At 39.1% G+C, this 17,977-nt stretch overlaps 1 long non-coding RNA gene across 3 annotated transcripts in view; it reads right to left on the minus strand.

Annotated features, from left to right (window-relative positions):
- Positions 1 to 5,370: 5,370 nt before the first annotated feature.
- LOC137076135 (uncharacterized) overlaps positions 5,371 to 17,977 on the minus strand; it is a 180,370-nt gene continuing 167,763 nt past the window's right edge. For 2 of the 3 annotated variants that reach the window (XR_010905208.1, XR_010905207.1), the window contains 3 exons: positions 9,258 to 9,290; positions 6,484 to 7,510; positions 5,371 to 6,004 (listed from right to left, as the gene is read on the minus strand). This is a non-coding gene — a long non-coding RNA (uncharacterized lncRNA). Of the gene's footprint in view, positions 6,005 to 6,483; positions 7,524 to 9,257; positions 9,291 to 17,977 lie in introns of all 3 variants that reach the window. The other variant, XR_010905209.1, reaches the window with a different exon arrangement.

The following is a 17,977-nucleotide window of genomic DNA, read 5'->3' on the forward strand; positions in this document are numbered from 1 at the left end:
GTTAGATTAAAGTACAATAGGCTATCAGATAGTATGCCTTAAAAACACACAAACAAGCACACACACTCGTGTTGTGTTTTTGTGAATAGTATGGACTTTCCATAGGCGTAATGGACTTTATACTGTACATTCTATCCCCCTGCACTGCCCATGCCCCTAAACCCATTCTGCATTTTTACATTTTCATTTACTTTTTTTTACATACAATTAAGTATGTTTATGAATCCATTTACATTGTGGGGAATGCTGGCTGGTCCCCACAATGTAGGTGACCTCAGGATTATATTACATTGTGGGGACATTTAATGTATGTAATATAAACAAGTACACACACACAATTTAACGGGGACCAAAAAATGTCCTTATGGACAAGGATTTTGGATATTGGCATCTTTGGGGACATTTTGTCCTCTTAACGTAGGGTTTACACACACACACACACACACACACACACACACACACACACACACACACACACACACACACACACACACACACACACACACACACACACACACACACACACACACACACACACACACACACACACACACACACACACACACACACACACACACACACACACACGATCAGGCAAAAGTAGGATAATGTCATCTAATATGGCTACAGTCACAAGGCAAGACTAATTTTGCTTTTAAATTTGGGAAAACTTTCAGGACTTTGCAAGCATGTTGCATGCGAAATGTTCTAAAATACATTTCCATTTTGAGTTCACAGAGAAGTTTAATATTTGTTTTACAGCAAGGTATTGAACTATAAACATAATTATGCGCATATTCCTTTTATTGTTTTATTTAATCACACTCAAGTACCAAGGTCAAGTAGCATGTCATCAATATTAATCGAAGAACATCACGGTACTTAAAGCTATTTGTTTGTTGATGTGCTTTTTAAAAAGCAGATAAGCCAGTTTCCTTTCAAGATAAAAAGAAATGGACATTACATCATGGCGTGAATTATTTCATGCATTAACTAAATTGCCCCCTAAATGCTTCCTACAAAAATGAGTAACCTATTTTAGAAAAATGTGTTTCATCTATTAATTGACTTGAGATTTCGATCTAGTTTTTTTCCCTCAAACATGAGAAGAAAAGTTGAGCGATTCCCCCCAATGCTGGACAAAGAGCTGTTTCTTTCCCTGACATGCCCGCATGAATGTGGAAATCGGTTTTGGTTATTTTTTGCCAAAGACGTTGCAACATATTCATCCCTGGTTAAAAAGAAAGGTATAAAAAGAGGCTCGTTAAGCCCCCCAAGGGCCTGGGGACCCGGGCCCCACCTTTGAACACGCATCACATCAGTCTTTCATTTCAGCTCCCAGAATTTCATCATTCATTTCACATTATCTGAAGCTCTCTCACAGGGAGCTTTGCTCGCTGTCGAGACGCCTCTGTTGCTTCAAGATCTGTTTGAATAATTCAGAAAAAGCAGGAGAAGATTAGAAGGCATTGGATTTGACTGCGTAAAGAATCAGTCCAACAACTCCCATCATAGTTATCAGTGGATCCGTGTTCAGGCAGATTGTGGTAGCTGTGGTTCAGATGTATTTACTGTGGTGTAATATCTCATTGATGTGAGTGACAAGGTGTAGATTGAGAATTTAACTCACCTCCGCATCAGGAAAATCAATGAAAGCATAAATACAGTTTAAATGTTGTAATTCAGGGCTATATTCTGAGCTCAGCGCATCATGTTCAGATTTTTAGACAGTGAATGATCTGAAGAATTTGAGCTGAAACCATATAATGGATGACTTACATGCCAATGGCAATGGTTTGCACATGATCTGCAATTAGTTTTGAAATAATTGTTTTTCAAAAATTGTTCAAGGCTGATCAAAGTAGGTTAAACATGTACAGTTATACATTAGACAGGTAATCTAGTTTTTTGTGTACGTATAATGCAACTGTTATTCACCAATATGCACAGGAAAATAAGTATAGCTAATGCAATCAAATTAAAGAGGCTGCAATTAAAAACCATTAATGGCCTACAACATCAGAGCTTGAATTGAACATGAGACAAATTGTCATCAGTAATAAAACATTGCATTATTTTTTTCTGCCTAAGTATTAATAATTACCATCTAATATTAGACATTATGTTATTATTATATTTTAAACGGGACAGAATTTGTCGCAAAATTAATCACACATTGAAAATAAAAATGAAAATTTAATGAGAAAGAAAATTCAGTGATGTCTTATCAAAGGCCGCTAACTGTGATCTTTCAATAGAGCCAATATTCTCTTTATCTCTGCCAAAGAATGTCTCCTTTGACCACAGCAGTATCTAATTTGTGCACATATTCTTCTTTATGAGATAAAAAAGTTATCCAGTCCACCAAAACACACGTTTCCATCTGGTTGGTGTCCAGGGATATGCGAATATTACACCTAAAGGTAACCAACATATTTAAAATGTATATCGTATATCTAAATTATATATATATATATATATATATATATATATATATATATATATATATATATATATATATATATATATATATATATATATATACATACATACATACACACACACACACTGGGTTTTCATCTTTTATGGGGACATAGACATGATTTTTACACTGTACAAATTGTATATTCACCTTAAACGTACCCAGCACAGAAAACTTCCTGAATTTTATATTTTAAAAATATACCAAATACATATACCAAAATGTTGACACAAGGATTTTGTATATTGTCATCTTTGTTGGAACATTTTGTCCCCATAACACACACACTGTTTCTCCCCCACCCATCTCATAAAACTTTCTGCATTTTCAAAAACATAAACATAATTTTGTATGTTAATTAATCTATTTCCCCCGTGTAGGTGATCTCAGGTTTTATCCTTTATATAACAGAAACCTCTTCACGCACACCAACATATTAAAAATTTCAATAAAGGTTTGAAATTTTGAATATATATATCTGCAGCTCCGGGGCCTTGTGTCTGTCAGATTACATGATCTCATGGAAACGTGTTCTGTCTTATTCCTAAAACATTATTCCACCTCACCTTCTCAGAGACGTTGTCTTGACGTCTGAGATGTAAAGATCTGGTTCTTATAATTAGGCAGTGAGTCAATCCACTCAAAGTGCTTCAGTTACAGATATGGCTGACTGTATGGTAAAATGATACATTAAAAAAAATCTCTCCGAGGACAGAATATAGCTACTCTTCTCAGCCATCGTAGGCCTATCATGTGAGGAAGTATCAGTTTGATACGTGCTGAAAAGGACACACTTTTCACATAACAGTAGGCTAAAACCTTGGCACTGCTCCCTATAAAAGGATGAAAACAAGCAGTCTAGTCGGACAGAATCAATGTAAAGTCATTACATTAGCAACCCCGGGAGCATGTGTACCTGTGCAGCATATAGACAGTGGAGACTGCAGTGATGGCCTTCTCTGCTCTTCTCCAGCATCTGCTGAAAACTGCAGCTGCAGGAGCTTTTGCAGAAGTCTGTTGGCATACAAAATCACTCAGATGTGGAATATCAAAAAAACGTGTCTTAAACTATCTACCTGTGTATGGGAGGCACAGACAACAAGAATGTGTGTGTGTTTGTTTTTATGCAAGGTCTGATATTCCACGTGTGCCCTCCTACCGAAATTACATCCATTGTCTGTGTTATTGCTAATCACTGACAGAGCACGTTGTTCACAGCAGGGAAAAGAGGGCCATCGAGAACAAGCCTGACTGATTCCCACTGAGCTAGTATGAGAAAAATCTTCTTATTTGCATGCTTGATTTGCAACATGTTTTGCTCATTTTTGCTGTTCTTTGTTCTTGTGTACTCAAATTGCGAGACAACTAAAGGACACGCATGTTGATACAGACCAACAGCGGCTTTTTAAAAAATAGTTTTCAGCGTCAGGACCATTACACATAATTTAATAATACATTTTTGGCATTTTATTTTATTGATTTAATATTATAGAAAAAAATGTGTGTCGGTTATTCTGAATGAAACAGCTAGAAGTTTAAGGACTAAGCACATACCGTCTACAGTTCAATTGAAAAAACACTGTTGCATAATTACTCCACTAGATGGCAGTACACGCTATTTATATCTTCAAACAGACTACAGAGTAAAGATTTTACTTAATAATACTTTGAGACACCGAGGTTATGAAAACAAACCAACAAAGAAATCTCACCTGCCAAAATATTTTGATATTTGAATTAGTCTGCTATCCTATAAAAATTTCTTTGAACATTGGATTAAAATGGCAATTGTCAACAGCCTGAAACACTCACATGAAGGTGAAAGTGCATTAAACAGGCTTAAAATAAACTTGCAACAGAAAAAAAGAACCTCAAAGCTTTTATTACAACGCACATCATACAATTTCTTTAAAAAAAAAAAAAATAGCGGGTCAAGAACAAGCTGACAAAATTTTCTCACGTGACTTTTTACATATCCCTAGATATCAAACATTAAAAGCATTTCTGTCAAACTCATTACTAGAGAGACAGGGTCACCGACTGTTTCTTTGTCCTGAAATGAAAATATAAGCTATATGTAGGTCAATTTTTTTATATTGCACATTTTAATTTTTATATATCTAAATCAAATCTTAAAGTCATAACTACAAAAATGTATTGAACATTTATGTTATTACACATAAAAAAGATACAGGTCTTTGAGCATGTGTTGTCACAATTGGATGACTTTTCAGCAAAATTTAAACAGTAAAACATTTATGAAGCAGACAAAAAATCATGAAACAGAAAATAAATTAAACTATAATATGCAAAATAATCAAACTCTTGTTTTGGTCAATAGATATTATAATTAATTAATTATTTAAAAAACATTTTAATTTGAAACAAAAGTGACAACCCAACATATTTGTAAGGAGTACTCTTTGTCTTTTCGAGCAACTTTTAGACTGATACAATTTAGTTTTATCAGTAGAACCTTGTATTATATTATAGAGCAGTTTATTTTGTCATCCTAAAGCTTAAAAAATACAATGATATACATTTTGCACCAGTCAAACAATTGCATTGCATGTGTATTGTATTATAGTATATTGGACTTATGCCTTGTTATAGTTACGACAACTAGCCTCGTCTCCTCTTTACATTTTTGTGAGGAAAGTTGAAACATTTCATTCTCGAATTATTACCTGTATATATATTTACTATATCCTTTGTCTTGTATCATTAAACAATTCCATATAACTCAACAAGATCTCCCAGCTAGAGACAATCAAGGACAGATCAGTTGCACAGTGAATGTTAGTTGTAAATAAAGACAGTATTTTATATGAAATAAATGTTTTTTTTAGACAAAATTACATTTAATATTCACATAAAAGTCCAAACATATACTTAATAAAACTAGTGTCGCTCTATGGTTACAAAAGCATGTCTACAAGTGAGAAAAACATGCTGCAGAGGCCGGCTGTCCACGCGGCCAGACTGCTCAACGCTGCCTTCTATTATGATGTCAGCGCCTGGGTTGAATAGCATTCAATATCTCAAGGACGGCCGTTAGTGGAACATCAATAGAATAATACAGAGCAACACTAAACAGTAATTGCTCATAGTTGCCCAGTTCATTTGCCCATTGATTTATTGATATTTCACTGCTTAATGCAATTAAAGTGCAGCAATTAGGGGTGCTGAAAAACAGGTTGTTTGTGTTATTATGTTGCCCTGAAAGCATCTACCCACCCTGAGGCTGTGCCCCTCCCTGGATGTTATCTCTCAATATGATTACGATATATATTGACCATATCATAACATTGGACGATTCTAACACAGCATGCAGCAGAGATCTTTTCAAGAAACCATCCATCTGCCTGAGGAATATAATTAAGGAGGAAATCTACAGTGGCCAATGTAAAATAAATATAAGCATAAAGCGGTCATGACACTCTTCTCAGCAGGAAAATTGGCGAGTGCAGTAATTTTCTAACCAGGTTTTGAGATTGAATTTTAACTTCAAGTGTGAAGCTCCTGTGGTGAGAAAAACACAACTGTCAGTCCAATAATAATGCAAAATAAAACACAAAAGAATGAAGAGGACAGACAAACACTTTAAATAACAGCTTGTTGATCAGTGTAAACAAGTAAAACTGCAAATGACTATCTGGAACTCGAGTGGTTAAAAATGATACAGTCCACTTCATCTAGGTCCATTCATTCACTTCCAACCCTGGGCAGCTTGGTTGAAAATCAAAATAAAACACAAGGAATGGTCGTGGAATGACAAAAAGTAAAATTGTTCTCTACAGCCGGCGTCAGTCTACTGGGGTTTGAGCTATCGAGGTACTCAGCTGTCAGAGTAGTAGATATAGGGAGATTTGAGAGCAGATTAATAGACTGCTTTGTGGGTTCTCTCCCTTATTTCTGCTCCCTTCCTGTTTTTTAATTCATGCAAAATTATAATAAAACCTTCGTAGTAACATGCAGATTCTTATGCAAAGCAGATTTACCTATGGTGCACGGACTGCTGCGTTTGTCTTTGATCTGTGTTTCTGACACTCTCCAACTATAAAGAAGAAAAGAACTTAAAAACTGTAAAGGCTCTTAATTGAACTGAACATAAAAGAAGATACATGGTGTTAATTGGTCTATGCTAAGAATAATTCAGGCCTTAGAGACTACTGTCCCTTACCGGCCCCCCTGCCAAAGTGTCAAGATTTACATCTTTAATTCAAGATTTCCCCGTATTAATTACCTCTCAGCAAGATGTGAATCAGTTCATTATAAAGTATAATAAATGGCAAATATATATATTTTTTTCTGGTCTGTGAATATCAGTTTTCTTATGTGAACGCAGTGAAATATTTTTTCCCTCTTATTTTTCCTCGCATATTTTTGGGAGAAACTTGTCAAACTGATTTTATACCTCACAATGAAGGCAGATTTATTTATATATATGTAAGCAGATTTTCACAATAAATATATGGAAGCGCTGAAACACCAAGTTCTTTTTGCTGGCATACAGTGTTTATTGTACCATGATAAAAAAACAGAATATGATAATGTCAAATGCATAAAAATGTTAAAGCTAAAATATATAAATAAACAGCAAAGACATTCTATCAAGCACAAGCACCACTGAATATTCAATTTCAACTTTTCACAGGAATTTACAAAAATTAAGTCAAGGAATGAAACTACAAAAACAAATAATTTTCACTTACGAAAATATACAAAATGTGTCAACCCAAAAAACCCACGTGAATGTGTAATGGGCTTCGGCGTCTTCCATTCAGCGCGGTGTTGAAAACAAATCTGTTGCCTCAGTGGCCATGAGACCATTTGAAATTCTACCTCTGCTTCAGACTGCATTCCTCGGCTATGCCATTGCTTGGGCTGAGCATGTTTCATTGTAAAGTAAAGCAATTTCAACACTCCACCCCCTTTGTGACCTTTCATTATCACAGCCCGGTACGTGGCTCCTCTATCCCAGAATCCTTGGCTCACCGTTGAAGATGATAGATGGGACAGTAGAAGCTGCTGGACAACACTAGCATTTAGGGAGGCAGAGCAACACACATTATACCACTAATACTCCACAATACAGGCGCAAGGTAACCGCATTGCACTAAGCCTGCAAGAGCACACTTGGAAGTGTTACTGAAACATTTAGAATAATATATGCAATATATTACACAAACAGTTCTCATACACCTTGGATTTTTGTATTGTTTTGATGCAATTTTATTTTTAAGATTTAACAGTAATTTATTGACACAAAATGCGTGATTTTACGGGGCTAAAAATGATTTGATTAGGAAACCTGCAGGGACGTATTAATTGAAAAAAGAGAGAATCTAATTAACATTCTACAGTGACTTAAAAGCTGAATATTATTAGAGCTGCAACCATCAGTGTGATGAAAAGAGAAACATGACAGTGAAATTTAAATTCAAAGAGCTGCGAATAATGTACACACAGATCAAAAGAATAAACAGTGGGAAAAAAATAACACCACAAAGTTTAATTTCCCTGCCATGCGAGAACGAGTACAAAAGCACTAGGAGAGAGCTCTCTCACAAACAACAGTCTGCTCGTTGATGAGCTCTAATGCTGCCAATTAAAAGGTGTCACAAACAGACACGCTAGGAGCGCCACATCCCGAGATTCGTCTGCTCTCATGTGGCCTAAATTCTCTAGATCAATGGCTTCGCCTGCATCACCGAAAAACAAACCAATATGCTCATAATTTCGTCCGCGAGAAATGTTTCATCCTTCACCTTGAGTTTGCATCGGCCCTTCGGCTAATCTGCCGCATGTTGAACCCGCTAGTCATTCCTAGCGGTGTACATTTAAAGCGTATTAGCATTTGTCCCTGCAGTGCGTCTGGGTGCCAAAGAGCCTGTAATTATTATTCATTAGTATTCATTAGTGCTGGGTCCTGCCCGGTGTGTAGCTCATGTTGAATCAGCTATGGTGTTAGATTTCTGACGAGGCCTGGGTGTGCAGGTCAGGGAGGATTCCTTAATTAGGCTTACAAGTCACAAGTTATTTTCCACGCTCTACACGCGAGGTTAAGAACGCAACTGTGCTATCACTCCACTAGGACGAGAGGAGAAAAAGCAAGGATAAAAAGAAAACGGAGCTCCTATCTCTCGCCTCTATTGCCTGTCTCGTTGCGTTGGACAGGCGTGATTAGTTCAGCAGGCTAGGTTCATTATGCATTTGGCCAGATAAGGAGCTTTTTACTTTTTTTCATCTAACTTTAATTTAAAATGCATGTTCATTGCGAACGTCCAGTCTGTGCAAAAACCTTGGGATGGGTTGCGAGCTCAGGGTAGGTTGCTGAGAATTCTGGCTCGACTACAGAGAATGTATCATCAAACTACTCAGCAAAACAAAAAGATGCTAATGCTCCAGAGAGACATGACATCAAGTATGTATTGAAGGTCCACCGCTAGCAAAAAAAATCTGACTTCTTCCAGGACTCTGTGTCAGAAACTTGCTATTAAAAAACAAATTTGTGTCACTTGAGAGCAGCTGTTTTTTATCGCTGTATTGAGCAAGAACAAACTGAGCTTGGGTGGTGGATTGAGCACATTTTAGCGACTGTAGATATTGCATCATTCTAATTGCATCATGTGTATTCAAGACAACAAATACATAAACATCTAAAACGGTTTTTATGGTGTCATCAAATGAGTCTCGTAGAGTGGTATAATACATTACACATTTTGAAGGCATAGTTCACCCAAAAATGAAAATTCTGCCATGATTTACTCACCCTCATGTTGTTCCAAACCTGCAGGACTTGTTTCTGTGGAAAACAAAAGAAGCTATTGTGAAAATTAGTTTTTGACAGCTAATATTAGATTCTGCATTGATGTAATTGTGTTTGAAAGTGTCCGTACAATATAAAATAAAGAGCTTGATTTTATATTACAGGCAAAATGAGTCCCAGTAAGGATCCTCCAGTAAGTAATCACATTCACAAGTGAATCTAAATGAAAAATATTGCTGCTGTTGACCGTTTGGACAATGTGTCCCTGAAGAGCATCTATAAAGAACTGAGAAAGGGATATTCTCAATTACACTCCCCATAATGGGAACGATTGTTTCTCGGTCTCAAACTGTTTATCATTGCGGTTATCGAGACGTTTATGGTATTCACAATGGAGCAGAAATAATGAGAGAGGAGTGGGTGGGTTAAACATCAGGGTGAACTCACATTATTCCAACCCCCATCAGCATCAGAGAACCATAAAACCCCACAAATGATAATTGTTATGGTCTATGCATGTAGGAGGGTGGATTGTTAGCTGGAGCTGAATTTCCCTGCATGGTTTGCGCTGCTCAGCTAATTGTGTAATTGTTAGCATGACTGAGTGCGCTTCTTCCAGGCACGCCGGTGGCTCTGGAAAGGACCAAAGTATAACTGAATTAATCTAATCAGAAAATAATTATGCTTGCCCCAGAGAGAGTTGGCTCAAATTTATCAAGCCCTTTTTTTGGTTGTTAAGCACGCCGCAGAGATGGGATTTACCCATCAGTCCGGGTCCCAGATCTTATAGCGGACATGAGCACGATAGGGGGTCAAGTTCGCGCAAGCTGTACACCTTCAGTCAAAACGCAGCAGAGACGTTCCATTCCCAACGTCACTTAAGTTTAATCGGAGACATATATACGTACAAGAGTGTCACGTTCCTCGAGACCCTCCCAAAAAGAAAGCGCCTCCCACCTGAGCCAACTGCAAGTCCCCCGTTAGAAGATTCCAAAACGCAACTGAACGGATGACATCTTCCCGCGTCTCAAGTGTGCGCGTCTTCTTTTAGATAAATGACACCGCTATATAGGTGCGCTTGACAGCTTTCAGATTGGAGCAGAGAAGAGAGAACTTTTTAAGTGAGATGGGTTAGCTGGGTAAATCTATCAAGGGGTCTGTCCTGGGAGAGAGGCGGGAGAGGGGGCTATGAAGAGCCCCGCTGTGCAGCAAGCTTCCATGCTGCGCACATCCTCGGCTCTCTGACAGTTGTGCTCAGCCTTCACTGTAATAATGAATAAAAGGAAACTCCCTGTAGATTACATATCTTCCATGTTTTGACATTGACCTTAATACATAATTTAACCACAAAGCCTGAAGAGTGTGTAACAAGATAAGATAAGACCAGAAGAAAACCAGCAAACAAGGGTGATGCTAAGTTGCAAATTGGATCCAAGAGGACACAACCGGAGAAATAAGGAGGAGAGGGACGAGTGACAAGGCGAGAGAGGGAGAGCGCGCGTATGTGAAGAGTGATGCTCCAGAGGGCCTTCTGGAAAATATGTCTTGAGCTCCTTAAAGAGCTCAGGGAGCTGTTGAACAGCCTAAGCAGCGCTCTCGATGCCACCTAGTTAATAATTGCTGAGATTGGCTGCTCTGAGAGCAGACGTGCTACTGGCATCTGTGTTCCCATGAACGCCACAGAAAGGCTGCACCACTTCACCTCTTTCTAAATTCCCAGCTGCTCAATGAGTGGTTTGTCTTAATGCCACCACGTTTGTACCATATACAAAACATGCATTCTGGTACGCGCTGAAGGTTTTAAATTGTATACAAATTTGTTGTCAGGTCTGTTCTCTCAGCATTATGAGGGCGGTGAAGCCAGTCGCGTTCGTCAACGTGTGTGTGGCGATGGGACAGCCCTTTGGAGCGCTTGTTGAACTCTTGTATCTGCTGTGCATGCACTATATGACAGGAAAGGGACAGCCGTAAAGAGCCATCACATCAAATTGGTGTCATCGCATGACAATTCAGTGTGACACGTTACTCCATAAATTTGAAGAAAATGTCACGCGGAGCTCTGTGTTGACCTTCCTTTAGCATGGAACTGTCTTCCTGGAACAGAATGTTTTTCTTTACAGGACTTCTAGTAAGTGAAAGAATAAAATGTTTATATTTTGACTTGAGTCAGGGCTTTTTTTTCACTAAGTGGGAAAAAATAACTATTATTAGCATTATTTTTTTCCTTCTAATCCACACATTTTCCCCCATCACTGAGTACTTATACTTAGCGTCAGCCCACATGCACTCACATACCAAAACATTAGGTGGCAGTGCGGAATATCCCATAATTCATGCTAATGTCTGACACTATGCAAATGAGAACTGCATATGATACTTTTAAAGGAACAGTTCCAATATGTGACTCTGGCTACATTTCTGCAAAAATCTCCATATACGTATAGTTGCAGTTTCCAGATTAAATGAACACTTGAGGAAGTAAAACGCTAAAAACTTTTGTTCCTTTTCAAAAGTTATGATTACAGAGGCAGATTACTGATTAACAAACACTTGTATTTGTGTGGTTTGTTACACAATACTATGGCATTACCTCAAAAGACTTTTACTTACCACAGTGCATAATTTGTGATCAAATACATTTTGATTTTTGCATCACATAACCAGCAGCACATGTAAGGCTTTTCTGACATAGCACACTTGCTTGGTAGTGAACCTAGTACAGTGCTAGGGTATGAGTCCCAAGAAAAACCCAGTCACAATACTCCAAAAAAGATCTCAAAGCCCCCTGGAAAAAGCTAAAATGGCACTGTTCTAATAAAATGTTGCATGATACATGCAATAAACAACATCATAAAATGTTGCCACAGTCAACTTTAGCCGTTTCTGAGATAACTGAACACTCTATTTAGCACCAGTCAATTTGAAACTGAAGTGAAAAAATGTTTTCCGTGACATTGAGCTGTTTAATAAACCCATATCTGCAATGGAGGGAAAAAACTTTATCGCTTGTAATCACATTTTTAAAGAGCCTAAATTATGTAAATGATGACACAATTTTCCTTTTTTAGGTGAACTATCCCTTTAAAGCATGCATTACCTTTATGTCAGGCTGGAATAATTAAGAGGCCGTAATTGTGCGCCTTGTTGCATGTAAAAACAAATTCCTCAGGAGTTGCCCTTAAGGGCACAGCAAACAGCATAAAATCAGTCATGATGCAAGTCATATGCTTCTTAAGATCTCCTTTGCATCACAAGCAAGCTGGGATTCTCATTATGATGATGATGATGATGATGATGGTGGTAGTAATGAATATGAAGATGCTTGAATATGAGAGCCCCAGATCTCCCCTGCAGCTGGACAGTGACCTCCTCCCCCCTTTAGTTCTCAGCGGGGCGCCTGGCTGAGGAGCCCCCACCTCCCCTCCCCTAAACTCCAGCCAGCTTCACTCCACAGCGCCATTTGAAGTCCTGGAGCCCAGTCTGCATATTAACTAACTACTGCAAATGTGAGCCGAGCAGGCCGATAAATAAAAGATTTGTGAGGCTCTGTAAGGTTTGCGGGCTCTCTCGCTCTTGCACTCTGTCAGCCAAGCCCCAGAGCCTGCCCTGTCACACCAGATGGAAGGCCCTCGAGACCCCCAACTTGGCCGCCTTACAACTGGCTCTGAAGCGGCTCCAAACAGCTCCAGCTGTGTGCCGGGGCCCTCGCCATCGGTGCGACGGTGGCCGAGGATGGAACGAGGCTTTCCAGGGAGAGGGAGGGGCACTGTCAGTACAGCACTCATCCAATCAGCCTGTAAACAGACTCATTTGACACCAGTAATTGGAGGGAGATCAGAAGGCTTCAGCCAAGAGGGGGTGGGGGTTGATCCTATCAGAAAATGTTCTCCCAGATCAAAGATTTACACTCTAAAATCCTTGATTATGTGACATGGAGACACATTAGATGCATTTTTCCTTGCACTGGCAGGGAGAGATGAGCCGCATGGACAGTGCCAGAAAATCCAGCTGATCAGCCACATTCGTTGGCATAATGTGGCGTTTGAATGAGGAGGGGACTTAGAAATTGCACAAACGGCATTACGTAGAGGCCTATGATTTTGTTGGCAATTAAGTTTAAAAGGCAGCTTAGAAGTAGAAAAAGGCCCAGGGACGCATCTCAGAATTCATTGTTCTATCCAATTGATTTTGAACTTGGCAATTTTGTTTGGCAATGTTTTCTTTTCTTCATAACTTCATGTCTGGAAGCCAGCACATCATTTGGGCTCCTGATACTTGAGCACGCCGTATCGTTGTGCATCTCCTCTCGCTGACTAAAACCTGTCCACTAATGATCAACCACCTGCACAATGGAGTTTCGTTGCCCTATTAGCTTTCATGTCTGAACCTCCAGACTCAACTTCCTCGTCTGCTTTATTCTACACGGACACACTCGTCTTCGTGTTTTTGGACTTGAATGGGAGCTGCTTTGCAAAGAACTTATTTTTCTGTGGAGAGCGGCGAACGTTATGAAGATTTAACTTTCTCCCTTTGATTCGCTCCTGACATTCATCCTTCAGCCTCTCTTTAAAGTCCCACTTTCAAACCCTAATGGCTGTCATGTCATTTTGTTCTCTAGACTCTTACTCAAAGTGTCATTGGCATAATGGCCGTCCGCCGTTGGCCTCTTTTGATCATCCATGCTGTATGCGAGAGGTTCTAGTGTGGATACTGGGGGGTAGGAGGGGGCACTTGACAATCGCCGATCCCCTCACCCATTCTTGGAAGAGAGCGCTTTGACCGGAAATCTAAAATTCACTTTCAAATGGTTCATTTCGTTTAATAGCTTCACAGAAGCAGTACACTCATTAAAATGCGTGAGGAAGACACGTGTCAGATTCCTCCTGTATCAGCATCTCAGGCGCATCTCAGAAAGAGAGAGAGAGAGAGAGAGAGAGAGAGAGAGAGAGAGAGAGAGAGAGAGAGGAGGCCCCACCCTCTCCTCATTCCTTTCTCTTACAGATCCATCATTCTCATGTGCTGTCCACCACACCTGCTCATCCACGCATCGTGATGGACCATCCAGATGGCACTAAAACATCTCACTCAGCACAAGAATAATTAACTAAATATCAATCTTTTTTCTTATCATTTCAAAAGGTGCGTTCATACTGACAGCTATTTGCAGCAACAAGAGTAGGCCATTTCTGGTTACATGAGCAAAGTTCAACTTTATGGAAATGTTATATGGCAACTGCCGAAAGCAGACAGTGATATGCCGCCTATGGCTGACATTGGCGAATTCTAGCAATTTCATCACTGCCAGTTTTGAATGGGATGAACTTAACACAAGCTCAAAAAATAAACAAAAACATGTAATTTTCAAACCAACAAAAATATAGCTTTAACTGGTCAGCCTAAAGTCAGATATATACAAAACCGAATGCAAAATTTGTATCTGTACAATTGTAAATAAAAAAAGCAATGCAATAAATTACAAATCTCCTAAATTTGTATTTTATTCACAATAGAATATAGATAACATTTCAAAGGTTGAAAGTGAGACATTTTGAAATGTCATGCCAATTATTGGTTCATTTTGGATTTCATGAGAGCTACACATTCCAAAAAAGTTGGGACAGGTAGCAATAAGTGGGCTGAAAAGTTAAATGTACGCATAAGGAACAGCTGGAGGACCAGTTTGCAACTTATTGGTCAATTGGCAACATAATTGGGTATAAAAAGAGCCTCTCAAAGTGGCAGTGTCTCTCAGAAGTCAAGATGGGCAGAGGATCACCAATTCCTCCAATGCTTTGGCGAAACATAGTTTAGATAAAAAGCTAATAAAATAATTTAAAAAAATAAAAAAATAGAAAAATAGAGTTTTTCAGAGAATTTTTTTTATCATCATCTACAGTGCATAATATCATCCAAGAGATTTAGAGAATCTTGAACAATCTCTCTGCGTAAGGATCAAGGCCGGAAAAAAAACATATTGAATGCCTGTGATCTTTGGGTCCTATATATATATACCCACGTAAAGGATTATTAGGAACACCATACTAATACTGTGTTTGACCCACTTTCACCTTCAGAACTGCCTTAATTCTCGGGGCATTGATTCAACAAGGTGCTGAAAGCATTCTTTAGAAATGTTGGCCCATATTGATAGGATAGTATCTTGCAGTTGATGGAGATTTGTGGGATGCCCATCCAGGGCACAAAGCTCCCGTTCCACCACATCCCAAAGATGCTCTATTGGGCTGAGAGCTGGTGACTGTGGGGGCCATTTTAGTACAGTGAACTCATTGTCATGTTCAAGAAACCAATTTGAAATGATTCGAGCTTTGTGACATGGTGTATTATCCTGCCTGGAAGTAGCCATCAGAGGATGGGTACATGGTGATCATAAAGGGATGGACATGGTCAGAAACAATGCTCAGGTAGGCTGTGGCATTTAATATATATATATTAAATTTATTAATATATTAATATATTATTGTATTGCATTGTTTTTCCTTTTGATCTTTTATTTAAAAAATTCACAAAAATCCAACCTTTCATTTCAGTAAAATAATTGACAATGGGGGGTAAATGACATTATGAAACAAATGCTTTTCTCTAAAACACGTTGGCCATAATTGTAGGTACCCCTAGAGTAAAATATCTCTGAAGTATATTTACATTAATATTTACATTTTTTAGCAAACCAAGGTGACAAGGAACATGCAATTGTCCAGCTAGGATGTCTTGTTTCACAGGAGTCTAAATATAAGGAGGTATAAAAGCCAAATTCCCTTAATCATTTATCACCATGAGTGAAACCAAAGAATATAGTTCTGATGTGCAGCAAAAGATTTTTGAGCTTCACATAATAGAAAGAGGCTGTAGGACAATAGCAAAAGCATTGAAAATCCCCATATCAACCATCAGGGCAATAATTAAGAAGCTCCATTTAACTAAAGATGTTACAAATCTGTCTGAAAGAGGACGTGTGTGTATATTGTCCTAATGCACGGCGAGGAGGAACGTTTGAGTGCACGAACACTCTCCAAGGATCACAGATGGAGAATCACAGAGATTAGTTGAGTCTTGGGGTCAGAAAGCCTTAAAAAAAAATCAAATAACCCCTACATCACCACATGTTGTTTAGGAGGGATTCAAGAAAAATCCTCCTCGCTCATCCATAAACAAACTCCAGCATATTCAGTGGTCAGACACGAATGAAAAGTCAAAAGGGACCTGGTTCTGTGGTCAGATGAAACTATAAAATAGTTTTTTGTAGGGCCGGGACTTTAACGCGTTAATTAATTACGCAAACAAATAAATAAACCACGACGGACCGATTATACTGGAACACCAACTAGCGCTCAGAAGCATAGCTCAGAAGTCACGACAACAACAAACCATAGTGAACATGAACGAAGAAGCTGCTGAGACCGCTTTGCTTGGCCCCGTGGATGGGAAATTTTGTTTTAAAAAACGAAAGGATGGAAGCGTTGACAAGAGCATGGTTGTGTGCAAGCTATACAACAAGGAATTTGCGTATCACCGCAGCACATCGAGCCTCAAATATCACAAATACGCTTTTGCTACACTTAATGGCAAACATTGCACTGGTCTGCTGGACTGAAATAAATAAACAATATTTTGTTGGTTAAAGGGGGGGTGAAACACTCAGTTTCAGTCAGTGTCATGTCAATCTTGAGTACCTATAGAGTAGCATTGCATCCTGCATATCTCCGAAAAGTCTTTATTTTTTTAATAATTATATAAGAAAGATGCGCTGTTCCGAGTCTTTCCGAAAAAAGCCGAGCGGGTGGGGGCGTGTCGTGTGAGCGGAGCTAAATAATGACGTGTGCAGCAGCGCGCTGTGTGTTGAGTCGAGCGTCATCCCTAACAGCGGGAAAAAAACTTTATTCAAAATAAAAATATGGCTTTTAATCAGATACAGCCATACATCTATGATCCGGAATCAGACCCAGAGGCTGCAGTTGAACAGGAGCAGCAGCAAAAACGACTAGAGCAGGACGTCTGTATGTGGTAAGTTACAAGTTATACACTAACTATATAATATGCTTAGCGGCTTGTGTTATTTACATATTTATACTTGAATTATATCGTCGTATTTTTGTCTTTGAAGGTGTACATGTGGGAAGTGCAGTTGTGCACGTGTGTTTGTGTGTTTACGCGTGGTTTGTGTAGACAGTAAGCGGACTAAAAAAAACAGACATTTGAAGCAGTCTCACTCACCCTTCTAACGTTGGGACTGCTCCATCATTCAGCATTAGGCGATTGGGAAAATTCGGCGTCGAGCTGGGCCTTGTTTATGAAACAGTCGGCACCGAAATGCAGCGAACAGATATAAACATTCGCGCAACTCAGTTGCTGATCCGGAAAAGCAAATTACATCCACTGTTGCCTTAACGCGGGGTTTTGGGGGAATCTGTGCAGGACTGTCTTGGTCTGGCAACCAAAAACGCACTTTTTTGGTGACATTGTTATGTGCTATGTGTAATTGTCACCTGTCCAGCCAAGCCAGCGCTTTGATGGGCGTAGGCTGTTGCTTTCGCTCTCTCCCTCTCTCTCTCTCCCTCGCTCTCTCTCACGCGCTTCCGGTAGTATTGTCCGTAAGGCCCATACAAGGAAATTCCGGCCCCATTAACGTCAAAGGGGACGCATGATCTCAAAAAACTTGCCGAAACTTATGACTAACCGGAAGTAGTATTTTTGACAAAGAAATA

Source organism: Pseudorasbora parva, chromosome 5 (assembly GCF_024679245.1).
Source record: "Pseudorasbora parva isolate DD20220531a chromosome 5, ASM2467924v1, whole genome shotgun sequence".
In the NCBI taxonomy this organism is placed as follows: domain Eukaryota; kingdom Metazoa; phylum Chordata; class Actinopteri; order Cypriniformes; family Gobionidae; genus Pseudorasbora; species Pseudorasbora parva.